The sequence below is a fragment of the Xenopus laevis genome, chromosome 2S (assembly GCF_017654675.1).
Source record: "Xenopus laevis strain J_2021 chromosome 2S, Xenopus_laevis_v10.1, whole genome shotgun sequence".
NCBI lineage: Eukaryota > Metazoa > Chordata > Amphibia > Anura > Pipidae > Xenopus > Xenopus laevis.
The window spans coordinates 1,346,881-1,373,234 of NC_054374.1; the positions used below are offsets into that span (position 1 = coordinate 1,346,881).

The following is a 26,354-nucleotide window of genomic DNA, read 5'->3' on the forward strand; positions in this document are numbered from 1 at the left end:
CTGATGAAAAAAGAATGTCTTTTATTGGAGTGTTACAAACTGCCCCACATCAACGCGTTTCGGTTCTTTCTGAACCGTCGTCAGGATACACCCAGTGGTCACCACTTCCTGAGGACACCTTTTTTGCCACACTGGACGTGTCCAGTCTTTATACCATCATACCACTTGAACAGGGGGTGTCAGCATGCAGGGCGGCCTTGATAAATGGACACAATGGTGCTCCACCGGTTGAATTTCTGTGTTCCATGTTGGAATTGGTACTCACCCGGAATTATTTTCGTTTTGAGAACAAGTTTTATTTACAGCTGACGGGCACGGCAATGGGGTCCAACGTGGCCCCCTCTTACGCCAATCTATTCATGGATTGTTTTGAGAAGGAGCATATCCTGTCTAGGTATGCAAATCAATTGTTCTTATATAAGAGGTATATCGATGACGTACTTCTGATTTGGCGGGGGAGCCAAGTTGGACTCCAAACATTTGTTGCCGAGCTGAATGCCCTAACCACTCCGGTCAAGTTCACTTTAACTTTTGACCGTGATACTGTAGATTTTTTGGATATACGAATTTTTCGTACACCTAATGGGGTGGGCACCACACTATACCGTAAGGACACTGACAGGAACACGGTGTTGCATGCGCATAGTTTTCATCCGCCCTCTATTTTGAGATCAATACCATATACACAGTTCTTAAGAGTTTTTCGGAACAATTCTGATAGTGGGTTGGCAAAGCGACAGGCTGAAGAGATGCGTGAAAGGTTTCTGCAGCGCGGATATCAAAGAGAATTTCTAAATGATGAATTGAAGAGGGCATTCGAAACAGACAACAGAGGCACATTGAAACAGACCTCTGAAGTGTTAGATAAAGATGAGATCTTAACCTTTGTGTCCAATTTCTCGCCTATGAGCAAAGATGTAGGTACCGTCATTAGAAAGAATTGGCCCATATTACAAATGGATAACAATTTACCATTCATCAAGGTGAAACCACCGCGATGCGCTTACCGCAAAGGTCGGGCCCTGCGTGATATATTGATGGTCACAGACTTACAGAGTGATCGAAATACTAGTCCATCACAGTCCTGGCTGAAATTCAATAAGTTGGGCTGTTTCAGGTGTAGTGGATGTATTACATGCGGTTTCTTGTTAACGGGTTCTCATTTTTTCCATCCACACAGTGGCAGGAGATATGAAATCAGGCACAGGCTAAACTGTTTGTCAGAATTTGTGGTGTATTGCATTATTTGCCCGTGTGGCCTACATTACATTGGGAAATGCACCACAGCATTTCGGATCCGCATGAACAACCATAGATCCACTATACGTACTGCCCTGAACACTGGGAGAGCTGACACTCCACTCGCCAGACATTGCTTGAGTTTTGGACACTCACTGCCCTCCATTAAATGTGTACTAATAGACCATGTCCCTCCACTTAAATGTGGGGGTGATAGGGGGAGAGTACTACTGCAAAAAGAGGCTAAGTGGATCCGGACTCTAGATACAGTAGCCCCTAGAGGCCTTAATGAGATGTATTCCTTGGCTTGCTTCATCTAGATGATATGTTTGTCCATCCTTTTATACAGATCCTACCAATGTTGTACATCCTTTTGAGGATTGTCAGCATAATCTTTTTTTCATTTTTCTAATGTTTTCATTTTGGTTCTTTTTCTTTTTCTATTTCTACTCTGACCCTGCAGGGATCAGGGATAGTAGATGACTTTACAAGACTCGGGTGTAATGGTAATGGTGACACGGCGTCACAATATTTGAAAATTGTTTTAATACACATGTTGACCACACTTGAAATGTTTTACTATAGGCTGGGTTTCTGGGATGACCTTGGGAATTGCCCTATTCAAGCCAATGAGTTAGCATCATCATAAACAATGATCTTAAACATGGACTTATATGGTCCTCTTTGAATATTGATCCCCGACATTCTGTAGGTAATATTGACAGGCATTTGAAATATTTTGACTGTGATCCTGTGACAGTTGGACACAATTGAGGGATGTGACTATCCCAGATTTCTGATACTCGGTACAGTGGAATTATAGCCTGACGCTTACGTGTACGGTGATAGAACCATATCTCTAAAAAGGTTAATGGACACTAGCAATCTGGCAGTGTTTTTTATATACAGTACTGGTTGCAATAGAAACCTCATTGGTATTTGGGTTGTTTTAAGTTTTAACGTTTTGGATAAATCCTTATTCCAGTTTGGGGTTATACCTTAAAGGCATCCATGACAATCCAGCTTATTAAAAAACTTATTTTTAAGCTAAGAGTCTTTTGTATAAACACTTGTATGCGGATAATGCCTTGATGGTCCAGTATGATACATTTCATTTTTTTAAAAAATGCGGTTAACACTTTTATACCCTTTTTTATACCTTGTTGCACACGTTTTTTATACCTTGTTGCACACGATTTTTATCATATATCTATATGTTACTATTGAGTATTGTATTGTAATTGTCGCTAAACACTATAATGATATGTCTGTTCACTGATATGAATATTTAATTGACACTCTATACCGATTGGTGGAATTTTGTATTTATACATCATGTGGTGACCACTGGGTGTATCCTGACGACGGTTCAGAAAGAACCGAAACGCGTTGATGTGGGGCAGTTTGTAACACTCCAATAAAAGACATTCTTTTTTCATCAGAACCGTGAGTGCTCCTATTTATATCTATATATATATATATATATATATATATATATATATATATATATATATATATATATATATATATATATATATACAGTATATAAGTATGGGATCCATTATCCGGAAACGATTATCGAATAAGCTCCGGATTACAAAAAAGACTGTTCTCCATAGACACCATTTTATCCAAATAATTAAAATTTTAAAAAATTATTTTCTTTTTCTCTGTAATAATAAAACAGTCGCTTGTACTTGATCCCAACTAAGATATAATTAATCCTTATTAGAAGCAAAATCAGCCTATTGGCTTTATTTCATGTTCACATGATTTTCTAGTAGACTTAAGGTATGAAGATCCAAATAACAGAAAGATCCTTTATCTGGAAAACCTCAGGTCCCGAGCAGGTTCCATACATGTATGTGTATATATATATATATATATATATATATATATACATTTATACTGTATATCCCTAACATTTAAAACCCCTGCATTTCTGTTTGAATAATATGCTGTAATGCCAGGGCTCTTCTTCAAGAGACGGACAACATCCGTACAATAATATGCACATTGATGTTAAAACTCTTATTAAAATAATCTGCAAAAGCTGTTGATATTGTTATTCACAGACAATTCATCGTGTTAGGTTTATAATTCAAAGTGACACTAACGTAATAGTATCACTGCTGTTATACCAATGTTCAATGCTGTTCCATTATACCACCATAGTACTGCCAGGCTGCATGTTGGCATTGAACACAGGGTTCCAGTAGGGGCAGTGCTTGTTGTCTACATGTTGGCGCAGATAAAGGAGAATTAGGTTCACAGACAAGAGAATGGAGAAATGATTCCAGGTTGTGACCCACCCCAGCTCAATGCACTTGGGAAAAGCTTCGCTTGCACTTGGGTGCTTCAGAAGGCTGAAAGCACAAAGAGAAGAATAGCAATGTACTTTATTTTTTGTTTTTTAATTTTGAGTCGCTACAAATGTTTTTTTTTTAAAGATTTGTAATTTAATTATCTCCAAATATATCAGTATTGCAGGTGATAAAACGACAGCACTTACATCTCTCTCAGCTTGGCAGGGATCTATAGTTTTGCACCAGTTTGCGGGCCAAAGGTAACACCACCATATGAAGAGATATTTTTTATTTAAATGTCAGAACAAAGTCAACAGCTGCACCTCCTCATTTTTTTGCCATAGAGTAATGGTGCTGTTTTAACCCTGAATCAGTGGGGAACACAATAAGGCTACATCAGGTAGGTGTACGCATTTATTGCGGGGGGTTCACTACCTACTTATCTAAACGCAACCATTAAATTACAGTATCCTATTTCTGTTTATGGACATACAGTCCCTCAACTAAATAGTGGACTATAACATTATTCTTGACTACAATAGGTTAAAAAAACCTACATTATATGATATTATATATATTCTTATTGTATTCGGTATTTATGAATCGCTTTCATCTGTTTGGCAAGCATGAGAAATATTATGTGGACTAAATCCATGTGGATAGATTACATTGATCTGCAGCTGCATCGTTTTATATAAATGTCTGAAATCTCTAAGAATCATTTTGAATGACAAAACTATGATGTAACTGTAGTGGAGTTAGTGAGATGTGTAGTAAAAGCCTTGAATAAGGCAAATCCAGTAACGGTATATCCACTCAGTACATAGATCAGGCGGCACTCCGGATAAAATAAGAGATTCTTTATTGCGACAGATAGAGGATCTACATTTCCTGATGCATAGGCTCCATCCCTTAATCATAGGCGAGGGGGTGAGTCTGGAGCGGTTACATTCATCGAAATCTAGTAACAGTAACTCAAAGTTATTTAATCACATATATATGGAATTAAGAAATCTAGTATGGTAAATATTTCTGTTCATAGATTCATACCCAAATTCCATTTTCAAATGGAATACTTGATTTGCCTCTATGGAAACAGATGAAGTGATTTTCCTGGAATGAAAGTGTCCAACTTGTGAAAGCCCCAGGCCGCTGTTATTGGGTTAAAGAGAGATCCATGTGACTGTAACAATGTGCGCCACTCTGACAAACTGAAATGGCAGAATCAAATGTATTACTCCATAGTGCATTAGGGTACGTTCACTCTCTGCTGATGCAATATTCAAAGTAATGAGTGGTTATGATTGACGCAATATTCAAAGTAATGAGTGGTTATGATTGACGCAATATTCAAAGTAATGAGTGGTTATGATTGACACAATATTCAAAGTAATGAGTGGTTATGATTGACACAATATTCAAAGTAATGAGTGGTTATGATTGACGCAATATTCAAAGTAATGACTGGTTATGAGTGACGCAATATTCAAAGTAATGAGTGGTTATGATTGACGCAATATTCAAAGTAATGAGTGGTTATGATTGACGCAATATTCAAAGTAATGAGTGGTTATGATTGACGCAATATTCAAAGTAATGAGTGGTTATGAGTGACGCAATATTCAAAGTAATGAGTGGTTATGATTGACGCAATATTCAAAGAAATGAGTGGTTATGATTGACGCAATATTCAAAGTAATGAGTGGTTATGAGTGAAGCAATATTCAAAGTAATGAGTGGTTATGATTGACGCAATATTCAAAGTAATGAGTGGTTATGAGTGACGCAATATTCAAAGTAATGAGTGGTTATGATTGACGCAATATTCAAAGTAATGAGTGGTTATGATTGACGCAATATTCAAAGTAATGAGTGGTTATGAGTGACGCAATATTCAAAGTAATGAGTGGTTATGATTGACGCAATATTCAAAGTAATGAGTGGTTATGATTGACGCAATATTCAAAGTAATGAGTGGTTATGATTGACGCAATATTCAAAGTAATGAGTGGTTATGATTGACGCAATATTCAAAGTAATGAGTGGTTATGATTGACGCAATATTCAAAGTAATGAGTGGTTATGATTGACGCAATATTCAAAGTAATGACTGGTTATGAGTGACGCAATATTCAAAGTAATGAGTGGTTATGAGTGACGCAATATTCAAAGTAATGAGTGGTTATGATTGACGCAATATTCAAAGTAATGAGTGGTTATGAGTGCATCTAGAAGTGGTTATCACATCAATTCCTTCATGTCATGCTTAACAGCAGTGCACAGTGCTTAAAAATATCCTTCCACCCACCAGACTGTAACATTTTAACTCTAACATTAGGGAAAGATAGTTACAAATGAAAGCACAACTGTATGAAAATTCCTTGCTTCTGTTTCAGATGATGTCTTTTGGGAGCTGGCCTTTTTTGTCTTCACTATACAGTATGCTCGCATGCTGCAACTGTAGTGTAATATAAGGGGAGCATAAATACATGGCAAAGTGCCATAAAGTTGTAGGTGTATGTGCTGAAATGAACATGGCACTTTCTAAAAGAATAGCCCACTTAACAGGATAAATCATCATGCAAGGAGAACAAACTTTATATAACAGTTTAAAAAATACATTAAGAAGGCTTATGACTGCCCATCTTTCTGTTGATATGAATGATGTAACATGATGTGCCACTTGTTATGTTATGTCAAAACAACATGAAACAAATGTGCAGCCCCCTGCTGTGTTGTGATTCGCTCTGCTCTTAATGCTAAATGTAACAAAAGTGGTGCAACCAGTACAGGGTGCAGGTGGCGCTTTGCACTAAGCATTGAATAGCTAAAGATGCAAAGTACTACTAAAAAAACTCTAAGGGGTTCAATTTTGTACTCATTTACACTTCAGCACTTGCCCCTATCCAAAAGTATCCAGAGCTTTACACCTGAAGGCATTCTTGACTGCACAATGGAATTGTGTCATCAGAAGAAATGCCCCATCTTGCCATTATGCTCCACTCACCCAACAGTATGACACAAATGTTTGCACCCCATACTACAAATTCAAAGATTTGCATCTAACAGAAGGCTCAGAGGAAAGAGTGGGAATAATGTTTTCAGCTAGACTCAAAAACTTAAAAGTCTGAACTCATACTTCTCATACTTATCTTTAGATAATTTTTATTAATTTGCTTGCTGCCCTGTATGAGTAAGAAGTGTTATAACAAATATCACCCTTGAATTTAAAATTCTACTGTGGACAGAATGTACAGTATTTAATAAACAGGGCAACTCAAGTAACTGAGCAAAAGTCTAAAAAAATCTTTTTTGCACTCTTTTTATAACCTTTTTTGGCACTTTTGCATCTGCAGTTTGTAGCTTCCCCACCAATGATCAGTCAAAATCTACTGTTTGTGACATTCCCACCAACGATGAATCAAAATCTACTGTTTGTAACATTCCCACCAACGATGAATCAAAATCTACTGTTTGTAACATTCCCACCAACGATGAATCAAAATCTACAGTTTGTGACATTCCCACCAACGATGAATCAAAATCTACTGTTTGTAACATTCCTACCAATGATCAATTACAACTGTGCATTCATGTTACCACAAATCCAATAAGTATGAAGGCTGTATGTTGTGAGATATTACTAGAAGATATCTGAGAACCTATTTGCAGTATGTCAGTGGTATGAAATGGAACAGAATGAAAAGCTAATAGAAACCTGCTGACACATTATGGCCAAGAAAAACCTAATATGGTTCTAATATAGTAAATTAAGAGTAATGGGAGCTAGAAAAACTGCTCACTTTTAAAATTGTTAAAGAATATTCCTGTAATTTAATTTTAACATTTTTGGATGCACTATGTTCCATGCAAAGTTACTCATAGCCATAAACACTTTTGTGCCAGAGCAGAAATTTACGTTATTTGCCAAAAATTGTAAAACAATTGTAAAACAATGGCAGCTCATCTATTGGCTAATGATTTAATGATGAGTACAAATTATCCATGCTATGTTCCCTCATTATGGAAAAATACTGATATATATATATATATATATATATATATATATATATATATATATATATATATATATATATATATATATATATTACAAGAAGAATAAAATCTATATAATTTTTATAGACTTGGATAAACACACATTCACATTCGGCATATATTTATTTATTGAAATGTACAGGAATATTAATAAGAAGTGAATAAAACAGAATTAATGAGGAGTAAGACCCAAACCATTTGTAAGCCGGACACACTTTTTACAGGGACATTGCCAAACAGTGATAGAAACGATAACAAAAGTATTGCACTCTAAACTTGCTAGCAGCAGGGGCACACATGCTTTTCATACAATTTCCGTAAATAACATTCAGCTACTATACCTAGACCATGTTTTTTGAGATCTCCCAGAAGCAGTGTCGGACTGGGACACCAGGGGCCCACCCAAAAACCTTAGACCAGGGACCACTCTCAGTACTATTTTTCTTCCTCTCCTCACTCAACCTCTATTCTGCTAGTCTCTTTTCTTTACATACTATACTCTTATATATTTTTCCATCTATTTAGCATCTTTGTTCTCATTGAAATAGAGAATGGCCATGAAATAGGCCAAATGTTTAGCAGCATTAGGGCCCAACAGGACTTTTCCTGGTATCCCGGTGGGCCAGTCCGACACTGCCCAGAAGGATTATTTGCTTTATAATATTTCCAGTAGATTTATTATGCATTTAAAAAAGCCAGTATAGTGGGGCTTAAGGTCTTTTGGGTGGTTGGAGGTACAAAACGAATCTGCAATTTGAAGGAAAATTGTAATGGGATGTTTAAAGCCGTAACTAAATGCTACAGGTGTAATGCCAGTCTGCTGTACAAATCAAACCATAAATCAAACCCAGACCCTTATCTAATGTGTTCTCATCTTCTTCCATCCTTGGCTCCTATTTAGCCAACCCACTTTCATGGGAGTTAGTAAAAGTGTTATTTTACCTCTAGGCACATTCATCATCACTATGACTAATACTAAACAGGGGCTGGAATTGTTTGCAGATCCTCTTTCACTGTAGAGTTGAAAGCAAGAAAATGACAGGGCAAGAATTACATTTACAGTGCACTTGATTAAAATACAGCAAGGAATGATTGCAAATGTTGTATCTGTATCAGGAGTGGATTTGCAGTCTTTGGCCTGGGGTGGAAAGAGAACAAAGTGGTCCTTGTGTAGTAGCACTGGTCTAGACTATGGCCAATCAGCATTGTTTTTCAAGACCAAATATTGTCTCACAACAATATTTATTTATTAAACTTAGAGGTTTACACAGTACTGGCACAGTGGCCATTGAAAGCAGTCCCCTGACCTGTAATTACAGTTTTTATTTTCTTTAATGAGAAAATATTTAATTTATTGAGAAAATAGTGAGAAAATAATTATTTATTTTAATGCAATATTTGTAAGAATGTATGCTAGCAGGTCTGAAGATAGGTTACACATGCAACTGGCTAATCTCTGTCCTGCATCATTTAGGTATAAATTAGGAGTACCTTTTACTCCAGTTAAACTGTGTTCTAGCTCCAAACTCAATATTGTGATGGGAAAGCCTTGTCAAGAGTGTAGTCCAAGCTGAGGTGATTGGAGCAGAGCATATACAGAAGAATAATAATAGTGAATATTCCACTCCATTTCATTGAGTTTTGTTTGAGGATGCTTAGTGCCACATCTCTGAAAAAAAAATGAATTACTATGCCATCATATACATAGGTACCAGTAGAATAATCATTGACATTCACAGTGGACTGAGGAAACATAAATTGACCTTGGTAATGGGTAATTCTCTTATTATAAGAGAATATTGTACTCATTAACTTTCTGCCAATTTGGCTTTGCAAAATTGTGGATTGATGGAGAGAATATTAAGAAACCCTGTGATGGTCAATGGTTCCAGTGAAGCTTTTTAAGTAGGCATTTAGTAGGCAAGTTTGCCCAGTAGCAATAACCCTTAACAACCAATAAAATGGGGCTTCTGTCTCAAGGGCCACCACCCCTGCTGTAAAGCCCTCTCTGGACTCCCCACCGCAGTCACAACTCCCCTTCAGTCCCCTAACTCATATACTTTTTTTGCTGCGACTGGGGCCGGAGTGGGAGGATGAGGGTAACAAGGACAGGGACTAGGGTCTGGGTCAGCAAGTCCACAAGGACTGGAGCTCACTGGCTTTTATCACGGTGTCCTGCCAGCCCAGTCCGACCCTGGCAATATCCCATGGCTGTGCATTGATAAAAACATGCTATGAACATCTGTGATTGCCAAATTGAGCAATGTAGTGCTTTTTGTAAAAACAGGTGCGTATTCATAAATGCTAAGTAGAAGCCAACCAAAGCATTCCTAGATCCATAGGCAAATGTGGAATATTATTCCAGAAATACTAGCATGAAATAAAGCTCCATAAATTAATAAGGTAAAGAATGAAAGGCTGAATTGGCTTCTATCCACCTAAGAACAGATTACTAGATGCAAAGGGTCCATGTCAGGTTTGGAAAGAATAACATTGATATTTCTAGTAATAAACTCTGAACCATGTTACTCAATCTACTGCAGTTTGTCAGGAGTAAAAGCTATTGTTTGTATTCCAAATTTATATTCTCAGTTTTTCAGAAATAAGGGAAGTAGAAAGGGATGTGTCAATCTGAAGGACATGTAACACTAGACATAAAACTGCCACAGAATAGGACCCCTAGACACTTCCAGGGTGCCCATGTGTGCAGTCTCACTATATGTGTGTTATCACAACTTGGAGGGGAAGAAAATAATAATAATGACCATTATTTATATTGCAGAGAGTTTGTGCATTATTAGAATCCATTCAGCAGTGCAATGCAATATAATGCCCATTAGGGTCAAAAATTATCTATATTTTTCCAAAAGGTTGCAGGAACTGACTGATCCACTACATGCCAATGGCCCTACTGAATGACATAAACTAAATCAAACCTAATTCTGGAGTTGCTGCATCTTCAGTGAAATACATATCAACAATAGTGGCATTATAATAGGTAAAAACATGATTTTTTTATACGGTATATGTTAGGGTTGAGTTTAGAAAAAGCCTGTGATACTATTATTTTTATTATTTACATAGTTACCCAACTTTTTTTGATGCATTTTTTAGGTGCTGAACAAACTTTTCTTCAACTCTTTAACTCAAGCATATTGTACATTTTACTATTAATCTAATATTCAAAATGTAAAATATGAGAATAAAGTATCTTGTATGATATTCAGACCATGGTTTGTCTATGTTTATAAATGCAGTTCCCCCCCCCCCCCGACAGATCGTCAACACCAGTTAATATGACTTTTATTTATGACTTTTCTCTGTAGGACCGCTATAGTGGTTAAGAGTCATATGATGGTGTTTGGCCATGGACTTCATTAATCTTGGGCCCCAAAATACAATCGTTTATACTGTTCTGTATGTATCAGAAGATTCATTTCTTGCACCAGGTCTCAGACAAAAATGAGTTCCTGAAAGCAGTCATGGCAAAGACTAGTAGAATGCAGCACTGGGTATTTTCCAGATTTGCACTTAGTGTGAATATTGTTGATATATGGATTATTTTTTTCTCTGGCTTTTTTCTCAAGCGCTTCTAAAAGTGAACCATTCACGTCTCACATTTATGACAACCAAAAAAACCCACCAGTTTGAGAAGAACTTCAATCATATCTACATTAGTCTTAACATTACTTTTCCTCCAGCAAGTTCAGTTTTCAGTATTAAAGTGATTTAATATACCCTGCTGAGCAAAAACACTTTCTGCTACCTAATACTAGCACTGTTTCTTGAAGGAAGATATATGACTTTAGATCCCTTACAGGACATGATGCTGGTGACCAGGGTTCTACTGAAGCAATTACAGATGAATGCAACGCAAGGCTTGAGGTCAGTTTCAGTTTACTGGTATTGCAATAAATGGACAAACAAGTGCACTTTTCATAGCTGCATTATGAGCAATTATTGTATAACAGTCTGCTACAAGTAAAATAATGAAACCAAAGACTAGTTGGTTGCTTTGGTTAACTATCTGGTTCAATTTACTACCTATATGTGTGAATAATCCCTAAGAGCATATTAAACCTTATATAAGTATCAAAATGATGCATTATCAATATCAGACCAACATCAATATCAGGCTAGAATATAGTCTTTGTTATAGACAGTTTTTTTCACCCATAAGCGCCTAGTCCACTCCGATTAAAATCAGACTGGGGTACACGGGGCCCACCAGGTACCCAACTCAAGAGCCCCCACCTGCTCCCTGCACTACATACTTTACTGCTAAAAATGATAGATGGTAGATAATAGTGGAGTGGGGAGTTTTGGTGGCTGGCTTGTGTGCAAAACTCAACAGAGGCAGGGCCCACTGGGATTTTTTTCCAATATAATAGTTATATCATTAGATCGGCTTGAAAAAAGACCAAAGTCCATCAAGTTCAACCCCTCTAAATGAAGCCCAGCATCCACACAAACACATACTGACCCCTCCATACACTCTATGTACCGATGGTCCAGTCTGAACCTGCCTCCCATAGTCCTGTTTCATTGTGATATTCTCTTATGTGTACAAGGACCCACCATAGATAATGCCGGGTGGTCTTTCAGAAGGATAGCAAGACTCAACACATTGAGTTTGCACCTATCTACATAGAGAATAATGCAGGGTCAGACCCTGTGGGTGGGCCCAGGCCCTCATGGGCCCCCACCAGCCCAGACTTGCTCCCCTGATTAGTGCCGAGCCTCCATTCGGGCATGCATGCACCGGCCACTGTTTGCGCATGGGAGATATACTGTACTTTCAAAGTCGGGAGGGCCATTTTGTTTGCAGTCCCGGTGGGCCCCCAATGGTCCAGTCTGACCCTGGAATAATGTACACCATTTTAAGTACTTACCTGGGAGTTCCTTGGCCTTATGAATGAGGCCACAGGGCTGAGGGTACAGTATGTATAACTTTATTTTTGAAGTGTTACTGGTATACGCAGTGCTCTATCATTTTACAGTATACAAAAGTACATACACAGGGAAGACAAGGGACACTGTGTAAATAATTCCTTATATAATACAGGTTTACATCACTAGACAGGGTGTATCTTTCTTGATACTGTACATAAAGAACCGTAATGAATGAAGAATGTTAAATTATATTTACACTGCATCCAATAAAACAAGTTTGTCTGTTTTTGATTTCTAAAAAAAAATTAAAAAATAATAAGTGAACTACTGAGCGAAAATAATTCTTAAGGACTTGCCTGTAATTAAGAAGCTATGGTTTCAATTTCATGCAAATCAAGGCAAAGCACTAAAAGCAGAGCAACCAGTGATCCAACTGAAAAATGTATTGGAGAGGACTTTATTTTGTGTTGCAAGAGTAATATGGCTTTAAGTCCTGTACCAACAAAAAAAATCTGTTTTACAGATAATGAATCTGTATGGACAATATCCCTCTAGGAGGCCTTAGTTACAGATGTATCCTGTATGACCATCCCTTGATCTGAGTAGAAGCTCAAACAAGTCTCTCTCTCTCCACAGAAGCGTCATTTTGTGAGGCTGGCCTCTGTAATTAGGAACTTCATGATAGGGCTCATTTACTATTACCCCGGATGCAAGTTCAAGAGCGCTAAGAAGAGCAGACTCCTTTTCTTTGCTCTGGTACTTATGCCTATTACAACAGGCGCTGCCTTCTACAAGTGCATCAGCAATGCAGCAACAGAAGTAGTATCCTTCAACAGATTAACTGATGTACATCAAAGAAAATAGCACTTTAATGGCAAGAACCAATGAACAATTTTACAGCACTTTTAGGCTCCTGACACACGAAACCAATGCATCCAACAGGGAGTCACGATTCAGAAGTATTAGGAGCAGTAGCAGATTGTCTAGGGTTCCAGGAGCCAAGAAAAAAAAACCTCACCATTATAAATGCACAAAAATAACCATTTGCAGTGGATTATTATGGTACTGTAATTTATGGAGTATTTCAGGGATCCCCAACTTTTTTTTACCCATGAGCCACATCCCAATGTAAAAAGTATGATCAGAGCTGAGAGGGCATGCCAAATAAGGGAACTGACTGGTTATTTGGAAGCTCCATTGACTGTGAACCTGAAGAAGGCTTTGTTTGGCAGCCCAACTGGATTTTGTTCCTTAAAAACTTGCCTACTAGCCTATGACAAAATATGGCTTCCTTGGTTAGCCCATGAAAATGACTCTCAACTGTACTTGGCCTTACACTCATGATGAAGGGGCATGTACAAGGAATACCCAGCAATCGCAATATTCTAACATTAACATAGATGTAATAACAATGATACCCCACCGCCATATAACTATTTTTAACATATGCTAATAATATGTACTCCTTCACCTTACTTTTTCACCGCAACCAGCGGATGACCCATTTCATGTACAATGAAAGTTAATAAAACATGCCAGTTTAAAAAAAAATTAACTTGCCTACACGCCAGAAATTCAAAAATGAACACATGATATGATGACACTGGGCGCAACATTATATGGGTCAGTGACGAACATGTTCTTCACAAGCCACTGGTTGGGGATCACTGGAGTATTTTATGAGAAAGAGCTACTATGGAGTATAAACATGGCAGACATTTTCTTGCGGCATAAAATGTTGTAATCATCTTTATAAATCAACCACTTAGTGTAGGACTGTATATAACTAGCAGGACTAACCAAATATAAAAATCATGATAATAGTATCGGATGTGGAAGAGTTAGACAAATTATAGCTTTAAGTATGTGATTGTTTGTAAACAACTTATATAGCCCAGTAAGGAGAGTAAAAAAATTTACTGCTCCCTCCTCAATGCCCAAAAATCACAACATTTAATGTCAAGCCCTCATCTGCCCAAGTAATCCTAAACCCTTCTGAAGGCTTCTTACTCTTCTTACACTGATACTAATGTGGTACATCATGGAGAGAATGACTTACTGCTGATTTTGCTGCCAATAGCCATGATTATTGTAGATTCCTGATCCCCTTTGTTTGTACAGTAATAATGGCGGGGGCACACAACTGGCAGAACTCCAGCAATAACAAAACATTTCTCTGATATAAACGTGATCTGCTGCAAAATCACAGAAACACACCAACATGTTGTTAGATCATTCTGTATAAAGAAAGCGTCCTCTGGAGGTCTTCTCACCTCTCCTTGGATTAGCAATGAAAGCTAAATTCATTTTCCAGTCCTGATGCTTCCTACACTGCTTAACCCATAGCCCAACTGGCCAACCACATGCTCTGCACATCTAACCCTTTCATGGTGGAGCTCATATTGTTAACTCTGGAAATATTCAGACTTCTTATAAACTATCTGCCAGATGGAAGCTCTGTGCTACTATTTCCAGCATTGCTCTCTCGTGTTAGTCCAGTTGGTACACATTATTAGCAGAGCCTATATTTGGATTTGCCTTGTTCATTTTAGAAAAGTAAAAATAATGTTGGTTTTCCATGGGCCGTATACATATGTCTCAGTCTATATTACTTCTTAAAGGGATACTGTCATGGGAAAACATGTTTTTTTCAAAACTCATCAGTTAATAGTGCTGCTCCAGCAGAATTCTGCACTGAAATCCATTTCTCAAAAGAGCAAACAGATTTTTTTATATTTGATTTTGAAATCTGACATGGGGCTAGACATATTGCCAATTTCCCAGCTGTCTCCAGTCATGTGACTTGTGCTCTGATAAACTTCAATCACTCTTTCCTGTTGTACTGCAAATTGGAGTGATATCACCCCCCTCCCTTTTCCCTCCCAACAGCCAAACAACAGAACAATGGGAAGGTAACCAGATAGCAGCTCCCTAACACAAGATAACAGCTCCCTGGAAGAACAGCACTCAATAGTAAAAGCCAAGTCCCACTGAGACACATTCAGTAGGAGAAATAACAGCCTGCCAGAAAGTAATTCCATCCTAAAGTGCAGACACAAGTCACATGACTGGGGTAGCTGGGAAATTGACAAAATGTCTAGCCCCATGTCAGATTTCAAAATTGAATATAAAAAAACCTGTTTGCTCTTTTGAGAAATGGATTTCAGTACAGAATTCTGCTGGAGTAGCACTATTAACTGATGCGTTTTGGAAAAAACATGTTTTTCCATGACAGTATCCCTTTAAAGACAACAAGAACCACTATTTGCTATTGGATTACACAAAGAAGAAATGTGCTTTTAAAAGTTAGCTTTTATGTACTTTTCTGAAAAAAATCCCAAAAACCTTTTTAGAACCACCCAGCTGTTCCACGTTCTTGAGTTGTTCAGGAGAGCCAGTGTCTGAAAGTAACAATCTTTGTAAACCATTTTTAAGCATAAAAACATTTGCTGAAATCCATTGAGTCAATGGGAAGGTGAAATCACATTGCACTTAAGATGTTTATAGCTCTGCAATAGCCTTGCTTGTTAGAGAAGCTCTTTTCCACTATGCTACAAGTGTTCTTTATGGAAAAACAGCTCCTACATCATTCGTTTATTTCCAAATATGGTGCCTGGACAGCCTCTCAGATAGACAGGGTGGGTGACTCTGATCCCATTGATCCCATTGATGTGAAAGGATAATAATTACATGGCAAAATGTTTGTTTTTGTTTTTTTTGTCAAAAAAGACCACAAGGCAAAATTCTAGAGCAGAGCCACAAAAATATTGTTGCGGCAAAACCAGGAAGCTTGGTGTAAAACTGTTCCTGAGTAAATAGTTTGCTCATCCCTGTTAATTGCTTCTAAAAACTTAGATATTACTTCACAGATGTTCAACTGGGCCTGCAACTGTAGATCAGCAACACACTACATTCTGGGAGTACTGGGAATTGTGTAAAGAATGTTAGAGGGAACTGGAATTTGTCAAAAAACATTGGTATACTAAGAGTTGACAAAAGGCTACAGGAGGTGCTGGGGGTCTTTTTTCAACCTAACTTACTATGTTACTATGTTACTATGTTACTATGTTACTATGTTACTATGTTAGCCCTAGTTCCTCCCCTGCCCCCTTCCCATGAAAAGTGAAGGCACTAATACTAAATTGTTTGAAAAGTGAAAAGTGAACTCCACAAAAAAATATTTTTTCCGTAGGGAAAGAAAATATAATCCTAAAACGGTATACATTATGCATAGATTGAAATAGTTTAGTTATTTTAAAATTATTTATAGATCTCATTGTAGTCAAAAACGGGAGATTCTTTAAATCCCTGGAACCCAGATCTCTTTTACTGTACAATTGTTCCAGGTTCCTTCAACTTAGTGAACCCTTGTCTGAATAAGAAGAACTTTCTTGATGATGTGGGAAAGACCAGCAGATACCTGGTATGACTTAGCACAGTGCCTAAACTTAATGAGATCTAGATGATAACCAAGGAATTACCTTACAGAAAAATAACTGGGATTCTATCACAATGGAGTATATTTGCATCTGCAATAACTAATACAAACTATAAGATGGGGTCCAATATTTAATTCATGCTCCCTTATAGTAATGCATCAGTTACATACCTACCTTGAGGTACAGGCTATTTTTTTAGCTGTTGCTTAAACCTTGATTCCTTGTGCAGTCCCTATGTGATCCTCTAGTGTAGCCTCTTATCTCTTCTATAGACACTTTCCCTATCCTGTTCTTGTAGGCTCTCTGCAACTTCATTCTTGAGCTTACTACTCTTCTTTTATTGCTTATGGGCTGGTTACTTAGTAATCATATAAAAACAAGATGGCATTACCCACTGGGAATCCAAGACCAGCTTGGTGCATGAATAATCAGTGAACAATTATCAGAATTTGGGTTTAACAGTGATTAAAATTAAATAAAATATTCAAAAACACATACAAATGACTGTTCATTATAATTATTATTAATACACCTTTCTGGATTTTAAAAAGGACAAAGGCAGCTAAGCTTTGACCACTGGTCTGTTGTTGAACTACACAGCAGCAAGTTACATTGGCTATTAGGGAAAATGTAGTTCAACCACAGCTGGGGATTTTATCATAAATTCCTTTGTTTACATATTCTGCCCCTGGGACAGCAAATGTTCTTCCCACAGCACTGACACTCATTTGATTTACAGTTCTTACAAAATATCAGCAGCTTTGTATAGAGAATCCACCATAAAGTGCCCTGGTTTTCTGTACCAGATGAAAGTGTATTCTTGCCTTTCCAAAAGCAGTAGATGAGGGGTTCAGCCTGGAGTAGGGACTGATGTAAATCAAATATAATCTCTGTAAAGGCAAGAGGAGGAAAGCAGAGGATGATGCTACCTTAGATGTTCCTCAAATCCCCAATTGAATGCCAACTAGAGTGGCATTTGCAGTGAGAGGTTTCTCCTGGACCTATAAGGTAAATAATGAAGGACATAATGTGCCCCTATTGTAAACTATAAGCATTATTATTAGTCACCAAGGAGTTCCATGACCATATAAAGACACAAGTGTTTTTAAACAATGCATGGAACTCATTGGTGCCTGCTAACCTCTATATTCTTTACAGCATGGGGTACATATTGGGTGTATATTAAAGTACCAATGAAATAAAAACTTTTTTTTACTAGAAAATCCGAATTTTGAGTGAAAAGGTTTTTTTTAAATTTTTTTATGATTTAATATACCCCGAGGATGGAAAAAGTCAGAATCCAAAAATTCAGCATCTCAGACTGGCAAGATTGTTAATGGGAGAAGTCCCGAAGATGTTCTGATCTGTGCAGGGTTTTGTGCAAAAATCCGAAGATTTTGTGGTTTTCAGGCAAAAATCGGAAAAATTTATAGGATTCGAATTTTCAGATAATCTTCACAATGTTTTCGCGTTTGCAGGATATTGATGGCTCTTGTATGCACATTATATAAGTACAGTATCTGTATCTAGTGTTACAGTGTTCCTAAGCTTCAGTTTTTTGTTCAAGAACGTGCTAAAAAAACACACTGTCATTTTTATGAAGGCATTGACATTTGTGCCTTATTTCTTAGAAAGACTAAGACTCACAAATGTGTTGGTGTTTTTCTTTTTTTTAACCCCCCTCCATGTAAACTTGTGTTTTCACAATGAGTTGAGAGTTTGGCATGAATGTAGTCAGCTTTCGTGCATCTGCTTGTAAATAGCTCTCTTTAAACTTTGGAATGCAGAACCTGTTGCTTCGAGCTTACTAAGAAGTGAAATATGTTAGAGCTAAAGCCATTTGGAAGCACAGACATTATGGCCTGCAACAATAAAATTAACTACAAATCAACCAGTTTTTTTGGCAAAGGAGAGTGATCAGGGCCAGACTAAGTGAACATTTGGCCCCTGTCTGTGCAGAAATACATGAATCAATGAACACTGAACATGAACACTAGGCCCTTATTGATCGACTGTTCTACCATCTTTCCCTTCTGTTGTTGTGACGCTGGGTATAGATTTGAGCAACATCCTGGGGGCCTCACCCTGTACACCCCTGTGCAATATATAAACATTATTTAGCCAATCACACGCTGGGCCTTATTCTTTAATCTATGTCCCCCACTGGACTGCCGTGACTCAGGGCAAATACCCTGTTTGCCCTACCATAAACCAGTTTCATAGATAAATGTGGGACACTGCCCTGAAAGACCACCCACTACAAGTCCAGCTCACCTGTTAGCTAATGTTCTACTTGGTGGTAGGTCCTTCACAAAGGTAGAGTTTGCTAAAGCTAGCATAAAGATGAAGTTTGAGAAATGTTTTATAAAAATAGAAAAGTTTGAGTTAAGGGTTCAAACTAAAGTGTATTAAACCCTACGGCCTTACATTTTCTTTATAATGGGCACCAATTGTATGATTAAAGAGAGGCATTGTTTCTTTTTCTTTTTTTGCAGATGAGACTAAATTGTGCAGAACTATAGGTTCCATGCAGGATGCTGCCACTTTGCACAGTGATTTGTCTAAGTTGGGAAACTGGGCAGCAAACTGGAAAATGAGGTTCAATGTTGATAAATGCAAGTTATACACTAAATTGTAATGTGATGGGAGTTTCCTTAAATGAGAAGGATCTTGGGGGGGATTTTGTAGATAACACAATCTATTAGGACAACTTAGAATAATTGAAACTTGGTTTTACTTGCTCCATTTTACTTGCCAAATTTTAGAAAGATGGTGGGAAGCCCTACTACCCAACTATTTGATGTAAAAAAAAAAACAAGTTTGGTGTAAGGTGCTGTAAAAATAAATTGGCTTTACAATGATTGTAAAATGTAGCCAATTGATATTGCCCAACACTACTAATGATGACATCACATTTCTGGTTAGTTTAAGAATAATTGTAAGTGATCACAGCCCAACTCAGCTTGTGGTTAAAACTAGAGGACATTGTTAAGGAAAAAAATCCAACCCCAAAAAGTTCCATGTTTCACGGTCTCATTGGTTGCCCCATCCATCAACCCCATGCACTCCATCTCCTTTAACTGGAGCTTTCTGTAAACATGTAGATGCACAGACAACTCAGAGAAGCAATTCCGGCATCAATACTTGGATACACACAATATGGAGCATTTAATTATACTGTAGTGAGTTCCACAGCCTATATATATATCTAAATATATCTGAGAAGAATATACAGACAGATGTCATAATACTCAAAGGATAAGAAGTAAAAGCCGCGTCATTCCACTACAACCTCACTCATTCTATTGATGACAATGTAGGAAGATGCATTAGAAGAAACCACTTTACACCAGATTTACGCCAACTCCAGTATCACACCTCTCACCCAAAATACTGATTATTGCTTTGGTAATGGGACGTGACAGTGAGACTTTTACCGTCAGCAGTTTCTCTGTGTGTTGCTGGTCTCTGTGGGACTCAGTGTTCCCATCACAAAATCCTGCTTCTCATCACTAACTGCTGTTTCAGCATTGCAGAACCTCTACTCAAACCCAACTTGCAAGAAGTATTTACACAAAGTAATTCTGCACTGGCGATTGCTCTACATTTCAACACAAGGGATAAGAAACCTCAAAGCTTTGCTGTTAGTTCAGTTTGGAACACTATTCATTAGTTCTTATCCATATAACGAGATTTACACTGGACCAACTTTCAACCCTTATTGGATTATATTTTGAAGACAGACAGACAGAAGCACCACTGTTGGTCCTGTGAGTGGGTTTCTCTCATTATGAGCCATTTGTCTGATTGCATAGTCTGGCAGAAGACCAACACAATTATTTTGAAGAGTTAATGCAAAATGCAACAGTTCTCATTAGTCATAAAAAGTCAAAAAACATGACTAGAAATGGCGTAACTAGATTTTATTGGACCCCACAGAAAATTAAGTTTAGGGCCCCCAACATATCCAGAGGTTGCCCTGTTTTCCAGTATATATTGAAATTGTTCATTAATTAGGGCCCCCATACCTCCTGGACTCCCTGCATCTGCAGGGTCTGCTACGTCTGAAGTTATACTTCTGAGCCTTTGCCCACAGCTCATCCATACAGTCCCTGCTCCTGTAGAGCTTGCAATCTAACTGCCCAGTCACACTTTCACACACAGAGGAAAAAATCAATGTACACACAAAAGCATAAAAAATATACAGGTATGAGATTCGCTATCCGGAAACCCATTATCCAGAAAGCTCCAAATTATGGAAAGGATGTCTCCCATAGATTTCATTTTAAGCAAATAATTAAAATATTTAAAAATAATTCCCTTCTTCTCTGTAATAATAAAACAGTAGCTTGAACTTGATCCCAATTAAGATATAATTAATCCTTATTGGAGGCAAAACCAGCCTATTGGCTTTATTTCATGTTTATATGATTTTCTAGTAGACTTAAGGTATGAAGATCCAAATTACAGAAAGATCCATTATCTGGAAAACCCCAGGCCTCAAGCATTCTGGATAACAGGTCCCATACCTGTGCCTTGTACTTGATCCCAACTAAGATATAATTAATCCTTATTGGAAGCAAAACCGGCCTATTGGCTAAATTTAATGATTTTCAAGTAGATTTAAGGTACAGGAAGATCCCTTATCTGGAAAACCCAGGTCTTGTGATTTCTAGATAACAGGTCCAATACCTGTACATAGTCTCCCCTTATAGTGCCCTGGTAAGAGGTGAGCCTAATCTGTAGGAAAAGAGTAGTCAGCACATCGATTCTCAATACTCTTTAGAGATGGTGCACGTCCTACAATGGCCACTTCCCATTGGCAAACTGTGTAGTGAAAGATTGAACAGCACCACCAACTCTTCAAGTAGTTAAAAAGCCTTTATTTGTGCTTTTGTGGGCATCACCGCAACGTTTCAGGTCATGCGGCCTTTCATCAAGCTTGAGGCCTGAAACGTTGCGGTGATGCCCACAAAAGCACAAATAAAGGCTTTTTAACTACTTGTAGAGTTGGTGGTGCTGTTCAATCTTTCACTACTAAGAGGTGAGCCTAGGACACTAATAAAATAGGTAGGTGATAAATGATAGATAGAGATAGATATTTCTATGGATTTGTACATTGTATGTCGAGCCTGATATATTTAAGAGGCATTTGATTCAATAGAGCAGGAGGCGGAATTACTTGGCAAACATTTCCAGAAAACTGTCCAAGTGAGTAAAATCCAGTAACACGTCAATGCGTTGATGACTTGACCAGCCACACGAGTAACAGTTTTCCCTGTTAGATCCCGACTTCCCGTCTGGAAGGAGATTATAGACCCTGAGCCCCTCTGCCCCTGCCTGATATCTGCTCCAATGACGCCCCATTCATATTCGTTAACTCTGCTACTTAACTGAACTTTAATGAGCAGCGAGATTAACCCCACCATTGTGATGAATAGAGACACAGACCAGCAACGGAGGAAACACTTTTTATGTACATTTCATGGTGTTTCCATTCACAAGTCCCTGCGTGTCTTTTCTGTTATTACCATTCAGCTTTTGCCAAATCCTTCTGAGATGAATAAAAAAAAAAGAGTTTACTTACTATACAATAATTCATTTACTCCTTTTTACATTTCTTTTATGCTTTTCTACAAACTCCAATTAAAGGAGTCATATATTATGTCTTTCTGGACTGGTACAGGTATGGGATCCTTAATCTGGAAACCGGTTATCCAGAAGGATCCGAATTACAGAAAGCCCTTCTCCCATAGACTAATTTTATCCAAATAATCCAAATTATTGAAACAGATTTTCCTTTTTTTGTGTAATAATAAAACAGTATCTTGTACTTGATCCCAACTAAGATATAATTAATCCTTATTGGAAGAACAACCGGCCTATTGGCTTTATTTCATGTTTTCTAGTAGACCTAGGGGTACATATAGTATTGGTCGAATATCAAGGGTCGACCGTCGAAGTAAAATCCTTCGACTTCGAATATCGAAGTCGAAGGATTTACCGCAATTCGTAGGAAAATTTTTTCGATCCAACGATTAAATCCTTTGAATCGAACGATTCGAAGGATTTTAATCCATCGATCGAATGATTTTCCTTCGATCTCAAATTGGCTAGAAAGCCTATGGGGACCTTCCCCATAGGCTGACATTGAGGTTCGGTAGGTTTTAGGTGGCAAAGTAGGGGGTCGAAGTTTTTTTTAAAGAGACAGTACTTCGACTATCGAATGGTCGAATAGTCGAACGATTTTTAGTTCGAACCGTTAGATTCGAAGTTGAAGTCATAGTCAAAAGTCGAAGTAGCCAAAAAAAACCTTAGAAATTCGAAGTATTTTTTATTCTAATCCTTCACTCGAATTTAGTAAATGAAGGTATAAAGATCCAAATTACAGAAAGATCCATTATTTGGAAAGTCACAGGTCCCGAGCATTCTGGATAACAGGTCCCATACCTGTATGTCTTTTCTATACCAAAGTATATATCACTTTGCATTTCAATCAGGTTTGTTCAACCTGCAGTCCTACTGCCCTCGATGGGACTACATTTCCCAGCACCCACTGCTATTTAGAGGGATGCTGGGAGTTTAATATCCACAGGAAGCTAAGGGAAGCTGGTTAACCACCTGGATTGTAATAGAAATCTTTAATATTTAAATGTCTAAAGCTTGAAGTTATATTTTTCAGTTGATTTAAGGCAATGTAATTGGGGTAAAATTAGGATTTGGATAAAGAAAAAGGTAAGAAGAAGCGTTCTCTGTACTGTACCTGTATATAGTTGGATATAGTTACAACTCTCTCTTGCAGCTCATCTTTAGGTTAAATCATATCATCGTCTAATGAAGAATGTGACCCTCTATCCGGCTGCGCAAGTGAATTCTGCAGAATTCGGGTACAAAAGTGTCTCTTCTTTGAAATGTTGTTAATCCTTCCAGCTTTCCATGGTCACACGTGTTTGATCCACTTTAAGGAGCAGCAGGCAGATAATATGGGCAGATAATAGTAAACTCGGTCTCCATTGAAAATGTTCTCAAGCAAATGCATCAGCTTTCCCTGCAGAAATCCTTCCAGACAGAAGCAGCTCAGGTTTGGCTCTCAGGCTCTGCTGCAAGAATTCGATCTGGGCTGTCGGAAGCTGAATTTCATCTCAGGACCCGGGAGCATCCAACAAAAAAGCGCTGTTCCAAAAGTGGGAATAACGAATTCTAGTAGCAGGAACCTTCAAATCAGGACTGATGCCCCTCTCCCTCCTGTTGTGTTTGTGTTCAAGGAGGAGGGACCGGCAGATCAGTTTGGACTTAGTTTCCTTAAGTGGGAGTTTCTTGCTCTTTTTTATCAGACTGGGGAATCCAAGGGAAGCTGAGAGTCTGGATCCTTTTCTCCGGCATGACTTATACGCAGACTTATTGAGCTCTACACTACAGGACTGGGAGACTCTCTGTAATCTCTCAGCCATACGGGAAACAACACAGAATAGAATGAAATCATCTGCAGAGACATAGTGAGATTTGCTACGAACATAGTCTAAAATTGGTATGGGATCTCCTATACGGAAAGCTTGGGGGTATTCAGATCTCTTATCCGAAAACCCATTATCCTTAAAGCTCCAATATATGGAAAAGCCATTTCCTATAGATTCCATTTGACGTAAGTAGTGATGGGCGAATAAATTCACCAGGCATGAATTCACAGTGAATTTCTGTGTTTCGCCGATGGTGAATAAATTTGCAAAAATTCGGCAGCATCCAAAAATTTTGGAGGCGCGTAACAAAAGCGAAGCGAAACGGGACAAATTCATCCCATCACTAGACATAAGCTCTAATGTTTAGAGCAATTTTTCTCTATAATAATAATAATAATAATAAAACAGTACCTTGTTGTTAACTAATCTGCATGCATCCATAATGGTAGCAAAACCACCCTTTTGGGTTTATGTAGGGGGGTATTTATAAAAACTCAATTTTTTTATCATTATTTAAAAAAAAAAACATTTATTAACTCCCATTCAAGATTTGGATTAATTACTAAAAAATCTAAAAAGAAAACTGTACATTTGGGAAAAGTCTCAACAAAATTGCGCGACAATTACAATTGTGGAACTTTTTTTAATTGTTGCAGAAAAACTGACTTTTTGAGAGAAAACCTGCATCACACACAACCCGAAAACCTCAAAGATCATGAAGGCAAAAACATCTTCCATTTGTCATTTGATTTTGACAGATTTTAGCTGGAGAATTTTCAGATTTGGATTTGTAGCAGCTTCAGACCATAATAAGCCTCTAAAAATTCAAGTTTTTTTTTTCCTTCAAAATTCAACCAGAAAAATGTGAGGCTTAATAAACAGACCCCATAATGTTTAAATGTTTTTTTTTTAGCAGACTTAAGGTACAGTATGGTGATCCAAAATATGGAAAGATCCAATTATCTATAAAACCCGAGCATTTTGGATTACAGATTCTATACTTGTATTATTATTAGTCTTAAATAGTGATGGATAAATCTGTCCTACTTCACTTCACTGACAAATTTGAGAAACATTTCATGAGATGGTGAAAAATTCACAAAACTAATTAAAGTCAATGGACGGCAAAATAATCTTGACGTGCGAATATTGTGTGCAACTATTGTGTGCAACAATGGGCATTAAAGTAATTTTGATGCGTGACAATTTTTATGTGCTCGACAATTTTTACACACAAGCGACTCTTTTGTTCAAATGCATTAAAGTCAGTGGGTGTCAAAATTATTTTAACAACTTTTTCGTTGGCAAATTTTTGCAGCACATTTGCATGTGGGGAAATGCGGAAACGTACAATGTGTGGCCCTACAGCTGCTCATCTATAAACCTCTATATTTTTCTGTCTGCTCCTCTGCTTCAGAAACTGCAAGGGACCAAATTGCAACTGTGTAGTGCAAGTTGTAAAGCCCTGTGTACATTGTGGTGCTATACAAATAAGAGATATATGTAATACAATACATCCCCTCCACCACCATTTGTGCTTTATTTGTCTTCAGGTTCCTCCTAATGTCCCCTGTTTATTTTAGCCCAAGGAGACACGTATATGAATGGAATACTAATACACACATAGTACAAGTCAATGTGTTTGGTTTGTGAATGGGAAGCAATTCCGTGCAAGTATTGTGATGTACAATTTCACTTTCGTGTGCTTTTCACTTGCAATTAGTCTTGCTTTGTGACATTTACACCCATATGCTCAGCAGTTTGACCCGCACTTGAAGTAATTCAGGTCACACACAGGTTACAATGGATGCAGAAGGCTATACATGTGCCTTTAACTACGTAGCCATAGGCCCCAATACAAACCTGCACAACTGCTAAACCACTTACTATCCTTTTATTTGCCATTAGATGTGTTGCAAGTGTGTCTTATAGACACATGGAGAGACAAATGAATTGTGTGTGTG

The 26,354-nt window shown here is 37.7% G+C and overlaps 1 protein-coding gene across 1 annotated transcript in view; it reads right to left on the reverse strand.

Moving 5' to 3' along the window:
- The window catches only part of mxra5.S (matrix-remodelling associated 5 S homeolog), a 43,264-nt gene extending 19,044 nt beyond the window's left edge, over positions 1–24,220 (reverse strand). Inside the window, exon 1 of the mRNA XM_018248767.2 lies at positions 23,697–24,220. The gene's annotated coding sequence lies outside the window, so the exon portion shown is untranslated. The remainder of the gene's footprint in view (positions 1–23,696) is intronic.
- Between the last annotated feature and the right edge of the window lie 2,134 nt (positions 24,221–26,354).